Source organism: Mus caroli, unplaced genomic scaffold, assembly GCF_978045245.1.
Source record: "Mus caroli unplaced genomic scaffold, Mus_caroli_1 scaffold_2, whole genome shotgun sequence".
In the NCBI taxonomy this organism is placed as follows: domain Eukaryota; kingdom Metazoa; phylum Chordata; class Mammalia; order Rodentia; family Muridae; genus Mus; species Mus caroli.
The window spans coordinates 89,953,600-89,970,640 of NW_028227257.1; positions in this window are offsets into that span (position 1 = coordinate 89,953,600).

A 17,041-nucleotide genomic window follows, 5' to 3' on the forward strand; every position below is an offset into this window, starting at 1 on the left:
CCCCAAATGAATAGGATAGGCACAAAATTAATATATAAAAATAAGACACGTTGTTCATTTGCTTTTTCCTCATTTGCTCTGTCAAACTAGCTCACAGTGCTGGGTTGTTACTGTTTTCACAAACATGATTTAAGGCTATAACAAACACTGGTCCAGCACTCAATAGAGGGCGCTGTAACATTGCAAAGCCTCAGCCACAGCCCCTGTGCTTAATGTGGATTCTGAGGTGTTGACCAGTAGGATCAAGGGGTTGAGAGTCTCACAACTGAACTGTATCCACAACTTATTTTACAAATGAGCCCACTGAGATGCAGAGAGGGAAACATGTTGCTCAAAGCCACAGCAACAAGCATCCTCCTCCTCTAGACATTGAGAGCATAGATGGCGTATCTCCAAGGTTTCCCTAGGTTCCTAACCCGTACTGAATGCTTTGAGTGCAAGACCTTTTTAATCATTTGCCTACACCCATTTTGAATTCTGAATTGAGATCCAGTAACTCAGGACCTTGTCGGGTGTCATAATAAACCAAAAATCAAACAAAAAAAGAAAAGAAATCCTGGCTGTTCCTACAGCTAACTTGGCATTCCATGCCACAGTTCTGCCTGGGCATTTACTCTGAAAGAATTTGCCATATACAGGGGAGGCAGAACACAGCCATCAGAGTGCCAGGGAACTGAGACTCTCCTGCTGCATACATGCTTGCTGGCAAGAAACCAGAAGCCCGGGGAAAGAAGGTTGTTGGGACTAGGGGAGGAAGGAAGGAGGGAACAAGGTGCAGCCAGGCAGTTAAGAGGCCCATGAAATCTGGAAAGCTGGGCCAGGGAGATGGCTCAGGGGGTAAAAGCTGCTTGCTGCCAAGCCTGACAACCCTGAGTTCCATCCCTGGGACACACATGATAGAGGGAGAGAGTCAGCTCCCACAAGTTATACTTTCCCTCCATGCTTACACTATGGCATTGTGTGTGCAGGTGCATGCACACATGTACACGCATACATGTGCACATCTGTGCGCATGCACGCCCATGCACGCTCATGCACGTGCATGCACACACACACACACACACACACACACACACACACACACACACACCAAATGTAAAAAAAAAGAACAAAATAAGAAGATAGATTTAAGACAATGAGAAAGCTAATATGGAGAGAAAATGAAGAGGGAAACAGGGCAGGAAAGCTCATGGAAGAACACATGGAAGTCTTGATTTCTCTTCATGCAATTATCCTAGACTCTCCCTATTGAATCCAGAAGCTAGTTTCTATGTTAGAGCATCCACCAGAAACACACAGGATCCCTTCCACTCTGTGTACCTAGACTGCACCCCAGCTCTGTCCCCTGCACTTCTGTCTATACCCCACCCCAGCTCGGTCCCCTGCACTTCTGTCTATACCCCACCCCAGCTCCGGCCCCTGCACTTCTGTCTATACCCCACCCCAGCTCCGGCCCCTGCACTTCTGTCTATACTCCACCCCAGCTCGGGCCCCTGCACTTCTGTCTATATCCCACCCCAGCTCGGGCCCCAACAAGACTCTGTACACTACTCTTCTTGCTTCCTTTCTTGGACTTCCCATAACTCATGCTCCACAAAACAGCCAGAATCACCTTTTAAAATATACATCTTAACATTTTTTTTTAGTTTTTAAGCATATGTTGAATGTATTGCACACATCTGCCCTTGGAGGCCAGAAGAGGGTATTGGATACTCTTGAATTACAGTTGCAGGCAGTTGTGAGTTGCCCAACATGGGCGCTCTGAATTTGGGTCCTCTGAAAGAACAGTGAGTACTGCCTCTCAAGTCCCTAAAATATGTATCTGCTCAGCTGCTAGTCCCTAAAATACGTATTTCAGCAGCCGTGTTGGAAGTAAAAGTTGGTCCAGGCTCTGTGACCTCTGGCACTCTTGAATGATGATAGAGATGTGAAATTTGGTTTGGATTCTGCTTTCTGGAAGGTAAGCATGGGAAGGTATATTTCCATCCAATGATTAGTGCTTCGACCATGGGATTGGGCCCTAAGACTTAGATGACAAAACATAATTCTGTAGTATTAAATCACAATTAAAAAGAATGGAGCTAATGTTCACAATGTGCTTTTTCTTGGGGAGTGGGGACCCCTTTCATGTACTTTATCTTAGCACTCTCTTCAGAACAGTTTCTGATAGGACAGAGCTCTCCATCACTCTCAGGAAGTCAGAATGTCTTGCCAGGCTCCTCCGGAGCTGTCATCCTTCTGACACACCTCTCTTGTTTTCTCCGGCTGCCTTGAGGACTTGCAGAGCTGGTTCTCACCCTGGGGACTCTGTACTTGCGAATCCCTCAGTCTGGAACATCCTGTGGTCTGGTCTGCAGATGGCTGCTGGCTCCCTGACTTGAAAGTCCTCCCTAGTGTGACTCCTGGAGAGGACTGCCTAACCACCAGTTCCATCACTGTGCCCCTCTTCGGGATATTCCAGGACCGGGTGGTATCTCCTCACTTGCTTCTGTGTCTCTTATGTCCATCTTTCCCCCTCTAGACTGCATGCTTCTGGCAGATAGGATCTTGTTTTGTTCATTATACTGGTGCCCTGAGCTGAGTGTCTGGCAATAGTACGGCTATAGGACATAGTAAAACATTATGAATGAATGAATGAATGAATGAATGGGCTGGTTGAATGAAACAGAAGATTATGGTGAATCAAAGCAGAGGGCAGGATGGGAAGAAAGGTTTGATGGTCTTAGGACATGATCAAGAAGGACCAGAGTCTGTAAACAGAAAGGAGGCACTGAAGGTGGTTGATTTCTGGAAATTCCAGGTTTGTTTAACTAACAGTGAGCAGTGTTTTTGAGGAATTAGAAAAGAGCCTAGAGGCAGGATGGTGAGTTACAAGCCAAGTGCAGAGGATTGATGGATTGAAGGGAAAAACTTCAGGGAAAGGTTTCCCAGAAGACTGATACTAGAGCCAAGACCCCCTACACTCATTTTATAGAAGATCTGTAGCTGAAACTGGCCTCAAATCCTCAAGTCTCTATCCTCCTGCCTCCTGTCCCCAAGGGCTGGGATTTATGTTGAGGCTGCCACACCCAGCTATTCTTAAACTACATTTCCTGCTTTAACCACATTAACAGCCAACACTGCAGCTCACACTTGCATAGATCTCACCACCAGAGTTTTCATATGTGTACCTGGCGGAATGTCTCTCAGGGGTGCGTGGAGTGGAAAGGCCTCTGACCGAGAGCTAGAAAGAAAATCTGACGATGGATCAGATTGCAGTTCATCTGGGTTCAGCAACTATGGGCATCATCTTAGTCTGTCCTTTAAAGGGTTAACAACCAGTCACAGGATTTAAAGATTCAGAAGTCTCAGCCCCAGAAGAGACCTAGTGGTTTGCCTTTTATTTTACAGATACAGGATAATGAGATTAGAGCAGAGAAGTGCAAGTTTAGAGGCAGACTCCTCCCCAAGACCAGGCAGAGTCTGCACAGGATCTGGTAGGTGTAGTGAGAGGTTGGAAGCAAGGGCCCCATGTGATGCTTTATTCCTATCTGGCCACAACGCCAGCTTAGCATTAGCTGAAGCCTGGCTTCTTTCTCTTAACAAGCTTTTACTTAGTGCTTACCAAAGTGGGGCTTGTTCCCGTCACTGAAGACACTGCAGTACACATGGCCCTTGCTGTTCTTACTCTATTGAGGTTTACTTGCCAGCATGGAGTGTGTGTGTGTGTGTGTGTGTGTGTGTGTGTGTGTGTATTCAGTGATCATAAAAGCTATGGAGAAAGGGAGACAAGAAAAAAGAAAGGGAGCTGCTAGGGAGGGCTGGAATTCTCTCTCTCTCTGTCTCTCTGTTTCTCTCTCTCTGTCTCTCTCTCTCTCTCTCTCTCTCTCTCTCTGTGTGTGTGTATGTGTGTGTGTGTGTGTGTGTGTGTGTGTGGTGAATTGAAGGGGAGTCTCTCAGAGAAAGTGACCCAGATTCTGGGATAAACCTAGCGATGAGGAAGGAGAACTTTCCTTTCTCCTCAAAGAAATACCTGTTCCCTGGCAACAGCCCAGAAGGAAAGGTTGACCTTGTTAGGATTAATGGTAACACCACATATGGCTGGCGGAGACGAGGCCCCCACATCAGTATTGTTTCAGATATCAGGTGTTGTAATTATCTATTTCCTTCTTGGAAACCCAACTGAAACCAAAGATTCCAGAGGCTAGCAGAAATAATTGCACAAAGACACACCCCTTACTTGTTGTATTTCTCCTCCTCCTCCTCCTCCTCCTCCTCCTTCCCTCCCCTCCCCCTCCCCTCCCCCTCCCCCTCTTCTTCTTCTTCTTCTTCTTCTTTCTCTCTCTCTGTCTCTCTCTGTCTCTGTCTCTGTCTGTCTGTCTGTCTCTCTCTCTCTCTCTCTGTCTCTGTCTCTCTGTCTCTGTCTCTCTCTCTGTGTATTTCTGTGTCTCTCTCTGTGTATGTGTGTGTTTTGAGATACTATGTCACCCAGGCTGAGCCAGGACCCATTTTGTATGCTCTGCTGGCTTTGAACTTGTGTTTCTCCTGCTTCTGCCTGCCAGGTGCTGGTAATATAGTCATATACCATCATGTGTGGATTCAGATCTGCTTTGAGTAGTTTTAGAATGGGGCAGGAACCAACAATGAATGAGCCCTACTAAGTGTTAAGTGCAGTGTTAGGGCTCTGTTTATACCACCCCATTTAATACTCAGTAATGCAAGGAATATATTATTGTTCGTATTTTGTTGATGAGGAAAACAGGCTCAGAGTGGCCATCTGTCTTGCTCAGCATCAATCAGGGCAGAAGGTAAAGGGCACACTAACCATTCAAACCCAAGCTGGTATGACACTGTATTCTGGGCTCTCTGTCTCCCATATAAATACTAACCAAGCTTGGCACTGCTCAGCTTCTAAGATCAGAACAATAACCTGGAATATTCCATAGCCATCCTAGGCACTGAGTGATGCCATGGTCTCTTTAACTTCTAAGGAGAGGTGATCTGACTAAATGGATGATTTGCATGAAAGTGTGCTGTCCAAACACATGGCAGGGTCACAGCCAATTTCAACCACAGCCTTTTCAGACTAGAAGTGAAATTACCTGATAGCATATACAACTGACACAAAAAATACCACCAGGGAACTCCTATAGCTGAGAAACACTTTCCGCAAAGTAGCTGGATACAAAGTTAACCCATAAAAATTAGTAGCACTCCTATATTCAAATAGCAGATTAAGATAGAAATCAGGGAAAGAATACTTATCACAATAGCCTGAAATAATATAAAATATCTTGGGGTAATTCTAACCAAGCAAGTAAAAGATGTGTATGATAAAAACTTCAAATCTTTGAAGAAAGTAGATCTCCCATGCTCATGAATCAATGGATTAACATAGTAAAAATATCCACTCTACCAAAAGCAATCTACAGATTGACAACTGCAATCCCCATCAAAATTCCAACACAATTCTTTACAGACCTCGAAAGGACAACAATCTGGAGCAATAAAAGAACTGCTGGAGCAGTAAAGGACAAAAGACACTGTCATTTGGACAAAGTGGTGGTCTACAGAGTGGGAAAAGATATCAACTCCACACCTGGTAGAGGACTAACACCCAAATATGTATAAAGAACTCAAGAAACTAGCCCTGATTTCAACGTGTACTACAGAGTATAGTAATGGCAGCATGCTAGTAGCATAAAAATAGGCAGGTTAATCAATGGAAGGCTCAGCCACCTCCAGCCACCTGGTTTTTGATGAAGAAGTCAGAAATACACACTGGAACAAAGAATGTTCTCAACAAATGGTTCTGATCTAACTGGATGTCGGCATGTAGAAAATGCAAATAGAATCATAATTACTACCCTGCACAAAACTCAAGTTCCAGTGTTTCAAAGACCTTAACATAAAACCAGATAACTGAACCCGATAGAAGAGAAAGTGAGGAATAAGATTTGAACTCTTTGGCACAGAAGAAGATTTCTGAACAGAAGACTGATAGTGTATACACTAAGATCAACGATTCATAAGTGGTACCCCATGAAACCGAAAAGCTTCTGTAAAGGACAAAGGACACTGTCATTTGGACAAAGTGGCAGCCTACAGAGTGGGAAAAGATTTTTACCAATTCCCCACCTGGTAGAGAACTAACACCCAAATATGTATAAAGAACTCAAGAAACTAGACATTAAAAAACCAAATAATCCAAATAAATGTGGGGTCCAGATCTAGACAGAATTTTCAAAGAAAGGCAGGTGGTTGAGAAACACTTAAAGAAGTGTTCAACACCTGTAGCCTTGATGGAAATGCAAATCAACTACATTGAGAATCTACCTTAAACCTTTCAGAATGGCTAAGATCCATAGCACAAGTGGCAGCTTGTGCTGTTGAGGATGTGGAATAAAGAGGACACTTATCCATTGCTGGTGGGAGTGCAAACCTATTCAGTCTCTATGGAAATCAATATGGCAGTTCCTGGGAAAGTTGGGAATCGATTTTCCTCATGATCTAGCTACCATCCTTGTGCATATACTCAAAGGATGCTTCATCCCACCACGAGGACACTTGCTCAATCATATAACTGCTTCTTTATTCATAATTACCAGAAAGTAGAAACTACTTAGATGTTCCTTAGCAGAAGGACGGATAAAGGAAATGCGGTACATTTACACAATGGGATATTACTCATCTGTTAAAAAAAATGACATCATGGAATTTTCAGGGAAGTGGATGAACCTAGAAAAAAATAGTACTTCAGTGAGGTAACATGGACCCAGAAAGATAAATATGGTATGTATTCTCTGATATGTGAATATTAGCCATTAAATCAATGATAATCAACCTATAATCCATAGACCCAGAGAGATTAAATATATAGGATTGGAATGGGGGAACACATGGATCCCTCTGGAAGGGAGAAATATAATAGGTTTTAAAAGTGGACTGGGTTGGATGGGGATGGGAACAGGAGGATCAGGTGGGGAGGGAGAGGGGAGATAGGATTGAGGGAAGGACTGTGGGGAGAGAGGAGAGACAGCTGGAATTGGGGGGTGTTTGAGGGATGATATGGAAACCTAGTGCAGTGGGAACCTCCTAAAATATATGAAGGTGACCTAAATTATAAATAATGGGGGAAACTGAGCCCCAACTGGCCATCTCTTGACACCAAGTGAAACTTCCAGTACAGGGTCTAGGCTGTATTCAGTTGAGTTTTTGGCCAAGAGTTCCCATGGAAATCCCTGAACAACCCAGGCTGTTGCTAAAATAATGAGTTGTCTGGGGTGGGGTCCCATTGCTGAGGATAGTACCCACACAACGCATTGAACACAATGCCTATATGGACCTTCAACCAATGTTCTAGTGTCTTTGATGAAGGAAGGCACTCTGTCTGAAGGCTACAAGATGAGAAACGTTGATACCAGCATAACCACAAATCTTTGAACCTACAAACTGTACTGCCTGAAAGATATGGTAGACCTACAGTGTCACAGAACTTGTGGGTGGAGCCAACCAATGTCTAATTTGTCTTAAATTCCACTCCATAAGATGAAATCCATGCCTGACACAGCTTGAGTGACCTAGGACCAAAAACTAGAGAGCCTAGAGACTTAGGGTAAAACCAACCAAAAAAACTCACCTCCTCTCACTTAAGGTTTAGTTTGATGACAAAGATGAAGGAGACCTGATACATATTCACTCCAGGAGACCAGGACTGGGATATGAAGAAGGTCTGGACCCTATACCCACCTCTTCCCATCAGTAATTGGGGAGCAAGAAAGCCTGTCTGATTGGCTTTCATTCAGATTTACAGTCAAACAGTATTTACTTAGTAGGACAGGGTACCAGACACCAGGTATAAAGTGTGAGTGTGGGACCAAGGCAGTGGGGCAGTGTAACCGTTGATTACTACAAGGCTGTGGGGCTGCCAGGCACTTCCAGTGACATCTCTTAGGGCCTATGCTTCCCACAGAAATTGCTCGAAAATATCCCCTCCTGTGTTCGTCAATGAGCCGTAAGGAGTTAACGCTTCTCTAAAAATGATTATTATAGAGAATGTGTGGGGCTAGTAAGCAGCTGAGAATCGAGGGGGTGGTGATGAGGCCTCATAAGCTGCACAGACACGCTTTTCAAAGCGCTTTGAGATGCAGGGTGGTGGTGGGCACTAGAAGCTGCTGCGTGGGTTGGTCGTCTAGGCTCCGCATTCGCTACTTGAACCTAAATTGCAATCGCAATGACTAACGTTCCACTCGCCTGCCTACCAGGCTGTGGCTCAGGACCTGGGTGGGAGCTGGGTAGCAGTGGCGCACCAGTGGGTGGGTCTAGGCACAGAGTTATCTCAGAATGAAAAGCGATTTTCATTTAATATTCCCAGGTTACTCCATGATTCTTCCTGTCTCACAGTTGAGAGGGCGGAGGCTCAATGGAAATTAGAATTCGAGTCCATCCTAGGCTCCTTTTCCCCATCTGGTGTGTGTGAGAGGGTGACTTAATTCTTTCCCTCCATTTCAATGAGAAAATGCCACGTGGCAGAGGTGGGGGGTGTGGGAGGGGTGCTGGCAATTTCCGTCCGTAGGAGTGACGATGTCTCTCTATTCCCAGCTGCCTCCTTTTGTTTGGGAACTTCACCAGGATGGGCCTTTCTGCAAACATGAGGCAAATTCCTGCTCATCATCCTTGGGGACCAGGGTGCGGTCACCCCAATCTCCTCACTCACTGAAGTGAACGGAGACTCTTGCCAGTGGTCTTTCATCCTGGAGATTCATGGGCATATAGTGTTCTTGGAGGGGGATTCCATCCAGACCGTTGGCATTTGTTCATTCCTTCATTTCGGGAGCTTTCCCAGACCTTCGGACTACACCCATGAGCTTTCTAAGCTGAACTGTGGGCAGAGAGGTTGTGGGGTTCCTCAGCAAAGCAGCCCAAAACAGGAGTATAACTGAGAGGCTGGAGTGATGGGGTGGGCTCAATGGTTAAGAGAAAGTATGGGCTTGCACAGGGTTCAGTTCCCGGCACCAGCAACAGGGGTTCACAAGCACCTATAACTGCCGTTCTAGGGGATCTGGCACTTGCTTCTGACCTCCATGGGCACCTGTACTCGGATGTACAAACGACACACATACACATACATAATTTTCAAAATGAAAATACATTTTAAAAAAGATTGCAACTGATTCTTGGGTCAGAGAACTCTGGGGTCTTGGATATCATCATGGTGATGCCTTCATGCAGAAAAAGTATTTGGGGAAAGAACCAGAAGCTTTTGGTAATATTAATGAATACTTGACTTTTAAGTCAGGGGTAGCTAGTGGGAGATAGGTAGACAGAGAACAGAATCGGGGGATGTGGCTTAGAGGTGTTCTTAGCTGTTAGAGGTTGTCATTAAAATTTGAATTTAAATGCCTGGAGGTGGGAGGGAATCAAACTTCCTTGGTTCTAACAGCTCCCGAGCCGTCCCATCTGATTCATATATTTATCAGCCATCTGTCTAAACTCTGGAACTAACTCGGTTTTTTTGTACTAACAGCAGTTGCCTGTGCTTTTGAGGTGTCATGCAAGCATCAGAGGACAGAAAGTGGCCTTGTATGTGGTATGGTTTGAAACTTTGACATGTTCTCTGACTCAATAGTGAAGGGGATAGCAAAGGTGAACGTTATTTGGGGAATGTGTGTGTATATATATATATATATATATATATATATATATATATATAGTGTGTGTGTGTGTAGTAATGGGAATTGATGATTTTTAAAAGAGACAAATAACTCATTCATTGCACTTGTGTTAATTGAGAGTTCTTTCAAGACAGGCAGCTCTAAGCACTTGGAATAGATCTGTGAGGAAAGCAGACAAACACAGAACTTGAATTCTGCAGTGGGTTGTGGGAAATCAATAGAGACAATCTGTTGTTGGATAGTGGTTAAGTGGTAAAGAAAATGATGTTAACAAAGACTATGGGAAGCTGTTCTTTTAGTTAAGCTCCTTCCTACACTAGACCTCATGGGACAGGGCCAACTCCAAATGGAATCACTCATACTAAAGCCAGAGATGAAACTGAAACCTTAAAGGGACAGATAGCAAGTTTCCCTAAACAGGAGTCTCTAGCCTGTCTGACTGAGTGTAGTAAGGAAGGTCCCTCTTAGGATTCATTTGTTTGTTTTTTAGGCATGCCAGCTGACATGCTAGGCAAACTCTCCACCAGTGAGTGTATCTCCTCCTCCCCCCCCCCCCCCGCCTTTTGTTCTGTTTCTTTGTTCCCACCTTATAACCTACTTCTGCCATTTCCTATGGGATTGATCAATCTATTTTTTAGTCTAGGGGGCTCCCCTGATTTATGATTTGCGAATATAAGCAATTAAATCTGTAAAATCAGATCAAGCAAAGAAGCAGCCAGACCCCAACTTTTGTCTTTTGACAGGGGAAAATATTAGAGGAGGTTTATAAAATGAATATTTAGCAAAAGCAAGTAAGTGAGGTTGTTGGTCATAGGACTAACTTGGGGCAAAAGCAATCTAGACATCATCTAGAGGCATTGAAGTGGGACCAGGCCTGGTGTGTTGAAGAGAGCGCTCATATCACATTCTAGTCTACACTGTCTTGTTACTGTGAGGGACCCATCACTGTTCTCCTTTACCGATGGGCAAACTGGCTAGGGAGCTCTAGGCTGTGCAAACAACCAAGGTAGACTCTACCCCAAGGGAGAATTTGTGCTTCTAAATACTAAGGTACTAAATTGTTGCAGAAATGATTTCCTTGGCTTTGGTAGACTCAGGTAGTCCCCCTGCTTCCAGCTGCAAGCAGCCTTTCTAAGGCCAGGAGGAAAACCCTGGGTGTGGTAGTAGGAGGGAGAGTGAGTCAAGCCTTGGCCGGCTTCCTGCTGAGTCACAGCTACTGGGCTGAGAGAGGCCGGTGGGGTGCAGTCCTCATCTTCTCCTAGTGGCAAGTTCTTCCCTTTGCAGGAGATGCCTGTTGACAGGCCGCAACTGCACACCAACACTGAATGAATTCGCTTGACTTTAAGAGTTTTGTTGTGAAATTGCGGTTGGGCTCCCCTTCCTAATGTGATCCCATAGCCAGCAAGAGGGCACAGCCATCTTTCTGCTCATGTCCTTCGTGGACACATTCTGTCCCTTGTGGTCCTAGTCTTACACCATCTGAGGATGAACCGTTCAAAAACAGTCCTGAGCTTGTCTTGCCAGGACAAAAAGGGGCGGAGATACAGAGGGAAGCTGTGTGGAGATTATCCTGGACTCCTGATACCTCGATGCATTCATGACCACAGCAAACAGGGAAAGGCTGAAGCACGCCAGATTTGTAAGTATTCAAAGCACAGGTTCATGAATAATAAGCACAGGCAACACCTACTGTGCATTTCAGCTATGCCAGGCGATATTCTAGCCACCTAACATGTCTTGACATTTTTGGTTTCATTTTTATAACCTTATACCACCTTAGAAGGGATGAACTTTCTGAGCGATAGATAAGGAAACGGAGGAATACAGTTGTCACGAATTGGAAAGAGCAGAAAGGGTAGCAGGGACAAAATCCAGAAGGGAGGAGAGTGTAGGCTGGGTTTAAGATTGTATGGCAGCCGAAGATAGAGGGGATGGGGTTGCAGCTCAGTGATAGGATGTTTGCTAATCATGTATGAGCCTTGGGGACCATCCCAAGAACCACAGAACAGTACAGGGAAAAGGTGAAGGAGAAACATCAGTGAGAGAAAAGGCTGGAGGAGACAGCAAGGCTAGATTTAGTCGTGGTTTAGTCTCAAGTTCATGGGTGGTAGAGAGTAAGGCACTGGACATTCTTTTCTTAGTGTTAGGTATTGAAGCCAGGCTTTGTGTATGCAACCACACCCTCTACATCTGAACGTTACCCCTTTAAAATGTCTTCTAAATTATTTTAAGAGATAGGGTCTCACTATGTTGCCCATGCCAGCTTCAGACTCTTGGGCACGAGCAATCTTCCAGCCATGGCCTTTTTAGTAACTGGGACTACAGGTTCCTGCCTTTGTACCTGGTTCCTCTGATTTATTTATTATTTGAATTTTAACTTTTTTGAGACAGGGTTTTGCACCGTAGCTCAAGCTGGCCTTGAACTTGAAGCAATCCTTCTGTTTCAGCCTCCAATTACTGAGATTCCAAGCTTGTGCTGCCACACCTGGCTAAAATACCTTTGAGTTGATTTCTTCCAAGCCTCAGACCTGTGTGTTTCCAATTTGGTTTATGGTTGTCTTGCAGAATGAATAATGAGATTGAACAGAGACAGCAGGAAGAACTCAGATTCTATGTGGCAAAGAGACACATGATCTGATCATCCTGCCTTCACTTGGAGATTACACGGATGCTCCACCACATCTGGCTTATTGTGCTTGGAATTGAACTCAGGGTTTCATTTATGTTAGGTAAGCACTCTGCCAACAGATGTATCTCCAGCCTGGTATTCATCCTGATAGCACTTTAGTCCTTTCCTGTATGATACCATGAACAATTAATTTGCAACCATATGTGAGGATAGCTCACTCATAGTGTTATTACAATGATTAAGTAAGACGGTGTAGGTGATGTGTAGACCTGGTACCTGTGTGAGGGAGAATTGTTCTTAGTTATTAACATCACACTGTCTTTCCAGGTCTAAAACCACTGGCATATCTACATTATTGATAATTTCACAAAATCTAAGGTATCTTATCAATTGTACTCCACACCATTATTGGTGTCTTTCTATGAAATTAAAAGGCCAGGGAGAAAAAGCTTTCCTATTACCAGGAATTTTTGTGTTCCCTGTATTCAAAGGTCTCCTTTAAGTCGGGTTGTTACATAGATTTATATTTTCTTTCTTTCTTTCTTTCTTTCTTTCTTTCTTTCTTTCTTTCTTTCTTTCTTTCTTTCTTTCTTTCTTCCTTCCTCCCTTCCTCCCTTCCTCCCTTCCTCCCTTCCTCCCTTCCTCCCTTCCTCCCTTCCTCCCTTCCTCCCTTCCTCCCTTCCTCCCTTCCTTCCTTCCTTCCTTCCTTCCTTCCTTCCTTCCTTTCTTTGTTTCTTTTCGAGACAGGGTTTCTCTGTATAGCCCTGGCTGTCCTGGAACTCACTTTGTAGATCAGGCTGGCCTCGAACTCAGAAATCCACTTGTCTCTGCCTCCCAAGTGCTGGGATTAAAGGCATGCACCACCACCACCTGGCAGATTTATATTTTCTAAGGAGCTGTCTTTTCCTGGCCTTTAAATTGTTGTTTTTGTGTTTATTATGCATGTGTGTATGTAAACGCCAGAAAAGGTCATTAAATCCCTCTGTGTGTGTGTGTGTGTGTGTGTGTGTGTGTGTGTGAAAGGTCATTAAATCCCTCTGTGTGTGTGCGTGCACTGCATCAATATGGACACAGCATAAGCACACGGGTGGCAGGTAGAAAACAACTTGTAAAAAGCAGCTCTTTTCTTTTATCATACAGGTTCTGGAATCGAATCCAGAATATTAGGTTTGGCGGCAGTCTCCTTTACCAGCTAAGACAACTCCTGGTCTTTCTTTGCCTTTTTAAAAACTTTAAAAGGAGGAAGAAAGAAGAAAGAAAGAAAGAAAGAAAGAAAGAAAGAAAGAAAGAAAGAAAGAGAAAGAGAAGGAGAAGAAAGAAAAAAGAAAGAGAGAAAGGAAAATGCATGTCTCATGGAGCCCAGGATGCTATGCACTTAAAAAAATTATTTATCTATTTATTCACTTTACATCCCAATATCCATCCCTCCTCCTGGTGTCCCCTCACAGCTCCTGCCCTCCTCACCCCCCTCTTCTCATCTAAGAAGAGGGAGGCGCCCCCCCCCCCCCCGGGTATCACCTTACCTTGGCACTTCAAGTCTCTGCAGGACTCAGCGAATCTTCTCCCACTGAGGCCAGACAAGGCAGCCTAGTTAGGGAGATGGGAATCCACAGACAAGCAACAGATTCAGAGACCCCTCTCCCTGCTCCAGTTGTTGGGGGATCCTCATGAAGTCTAAGCTGCACATCTGCTACATATGTGTGGGGAACTAGGTCCTGCTCATGCCTGCTCTTTTGTTGGTGGTTCATTCGTTGGGAGCCGCAAGGGTCCAGGTTAGTTGACTCTGTTGGTCTTCCTGTGGAGTCCCTGTTCTCTTTAGGCCTCTCAATCCTTCCTCCAGTGCTTCCACAAGACTCCCAGAGCTCCATCTAATGTTTGGCCATGGGTGATGCTGTGAACTTTTGATCCTCCAGCGACTACTTAAGGAATGCTGGACATATACCACCACATCTGGCTTATGTAGTATGGAGGACTAAACCTAGAGCTTCCTGCATGCTAGGCAAGTTCTACTGAATCGTACCCTCAGTTACAGTACATAATAACTTTGTTTTAGGGATCTTTTGGAAGACATTATAAATGGCCGTTAAACCAATACTTGCAGTACTAACAATGCCTCTTGCTAAACAGTGCTGGGTCATAGTTTCTCAAGACCGAAACAACATGTCCTGCAGGGAAGTCCCTTGAGCAGGAAGGTAAACAATTCAAAATAGCTTCAGGAAGTACCTGAAACTGACCAGATTCACTAGGCCTCTCCCTGTACTAGTAAGCAACAAAGCAGAGAAGAAGTCTCAGACAAGCCAAGGTACAAAGAAGATCCTTAGAGGAGAAACGCTGCAAAGAAGACTCTGAGACCAGACTAGCCACCTAGAAGCAGCAGCAATGATCAGAAAGGAGAGATGCTATAATTAAAATACAGTCTCAAAACAACAAAAAGCATCAGCTAAGGACACATACATCTGTGGGGAGACCTGCCTGGAAGATGTCAGCCAAGCTGCCTGGAAGAGGTTTAGATCAACTGAGTCACTTGGAAAAGACACTCTCCTACCTGTTGAGCTTCCTGTAGGCTGTGCCTTGTGTTCCAGGTTCCCAGCTTTTGTAAACTGTCACTTATACTGGGGTGGGCTTTGGTGATGCAGCTGTCTGCAAGTTATTTTGCTCCCATAACCCCTCACATGATACTCCCATAAGTAACCTCCAAACACTGACCGGTTCACCAAGTTGGACTTTGGTGGTATCCATACTTTAGGGTGTCTAGGACTCCCTATCTGGGGAGAGTAGATGTGTATATAGGAACTTTCTAGGGGGAGTTTTGTCATATAACAAAGAGGGAAGAATGTGTGTGTGTGTGTGTGTGTGTGTGTGTGTGTGTGTGTGTGAGAGAGAGAGAGAGAGAGAGAGAGAGAGAGAGAGAGAGAGAGAGAGAGAGAGAGAGAACTGTGGCCAGGTTGGCTCTGATCAAGAGAATAGAATCTCTGGCCTAGGAAGAGACCTGACATTCCAATTGGGCCAGGTCATTCACTTGGCCTAGGAACCACCTCTAGGAAAGTGGGCTCATTTTAAGTCATGCTGAAGAGATAAATAGAATAATTAGTCCTTCAATGAGATAACAGAATTCTTGCCCCCTAGTAGAGTAGCTTATACTGTACCCATATAGCTTTGTAAGTCTGTCTGTCTACCTTAAGTTTGTAAATCTGTCTGCCTTTCTGAATTATTAAGAAGATTGTGACTTCTTTGTTCTGCTTCTCCTCTAAGCATCCTTTCCCCACCACTCTGGGCTTCCCCACCATTCTGGGCTCCCTTACTCTTTCTCTGAAGCCTTCCCACCATGTGGCTGTTGGTTGGCCATGTGCCTGACCTCCATGCCAACTTAAACAGCTAGGCTATTACCCTCTTCCCTCCTCCATTCTCCAGATTTTGAGATTTGTAGCTTGCCTGCCCTGGGGTGGGGGTGGGGTTCTTTTAAACTCCAATAAAATTGTCCTTCAGCTTATATTTGAGTCCATTCTTAAATTCTTTTATTAGTAAGACAAGAACCCAAAGGGGGCATGTGATTTCCCTTCATTTGACAGCCATGAAGCAACCCCAGATTTCTGTAGTTTGTCAGCTGTTTGAGGTGCCACTGATTGAATGTTGATTTACACATCCATGTAAAAATGCGAAAAGATGTGTTGTAAGTTTGATGAAATCCCAGCACTTGGGAGACAGAGGCAGGCGAATTTCTGAGTTCGAGGCCAGCCTGGTCTACAAAGTGAGTTCCAGGACAGCCAGAGCTATACAGAGAAACCCTGTCTCAAAAACCCAAAAACAACAACAACAACAAAAAAAAAGTTTGATGAAATTACATGATACTCCCAATAGATATGTTTCCCTAGTTGACTTTTTTTTTTGTTTTGAGATTACATTTTAAATATAACATTTGTTCCTCCCCTTTCCTTTCTCCAAACTCACACACACTTCTCCCTGCTCTCCTTCAAATCCATGCCTCTTTTTCATCAATTGTTATTTACATGCATGCAAAGATTTGTATATTCATATATAGTCCCAATTATAACCTGCTGAGTCCACATGTTACCTGTATGTATGCTTTCAGGCCTGACTGTGTGACATTGGACAATTCACGGGTGTGCTCATTCCTGGGGACGACCATCCCTCCTGCCCTCAGCCTTCCTCAATTGCCTTCAGTTCTTATGTAGGGTTGAGGCCTCGTGGGCTTTTCTGCATGCAGTTTGGCATGTTTGCTGGTGTTCAGCTCCTTGTTCAGCTCCCGTTTGGGTGGTCGTGATGGTAGGACATTATGGATAGTAAATTCCTTGGTTACTAGTTGGCTTTTGAAGCCCACCCATGGCTTAAACCTAACTTGTTTGGGTATTCCTTCTAAGTCTTGCATTTGGCTTTGTGTCACTTTTAAGTATAGCTAGTGTCTGTAAGAGATAAACCCTACATCCTTCTCGATTTCTTGAGTAAAGTTCAAGCCAGGGCTCCTTCTTGGCAATAAGAGCTCTTTATAGAGACTTTGACACAGAGATCCTGACAGTCTCACCAGACCACTCCAGGAGTTGGTATCTTACATTCTCTGAGACTGTGAGTACAAGGCCATTTTTAATCACAAGGGAGGCTGGGAAATGTTGTCTTGCACAGCTGTCAGGAAGAAAAGGATGGGCTTGGCAGCCGGTAATGATTAGGTTGTACAGGAGAGGAGTTTGTTTTTGTTTCTGTTTTGGTTTGTTTGCATTGTGTGTGTGTGTGTGTGTAGATGAGA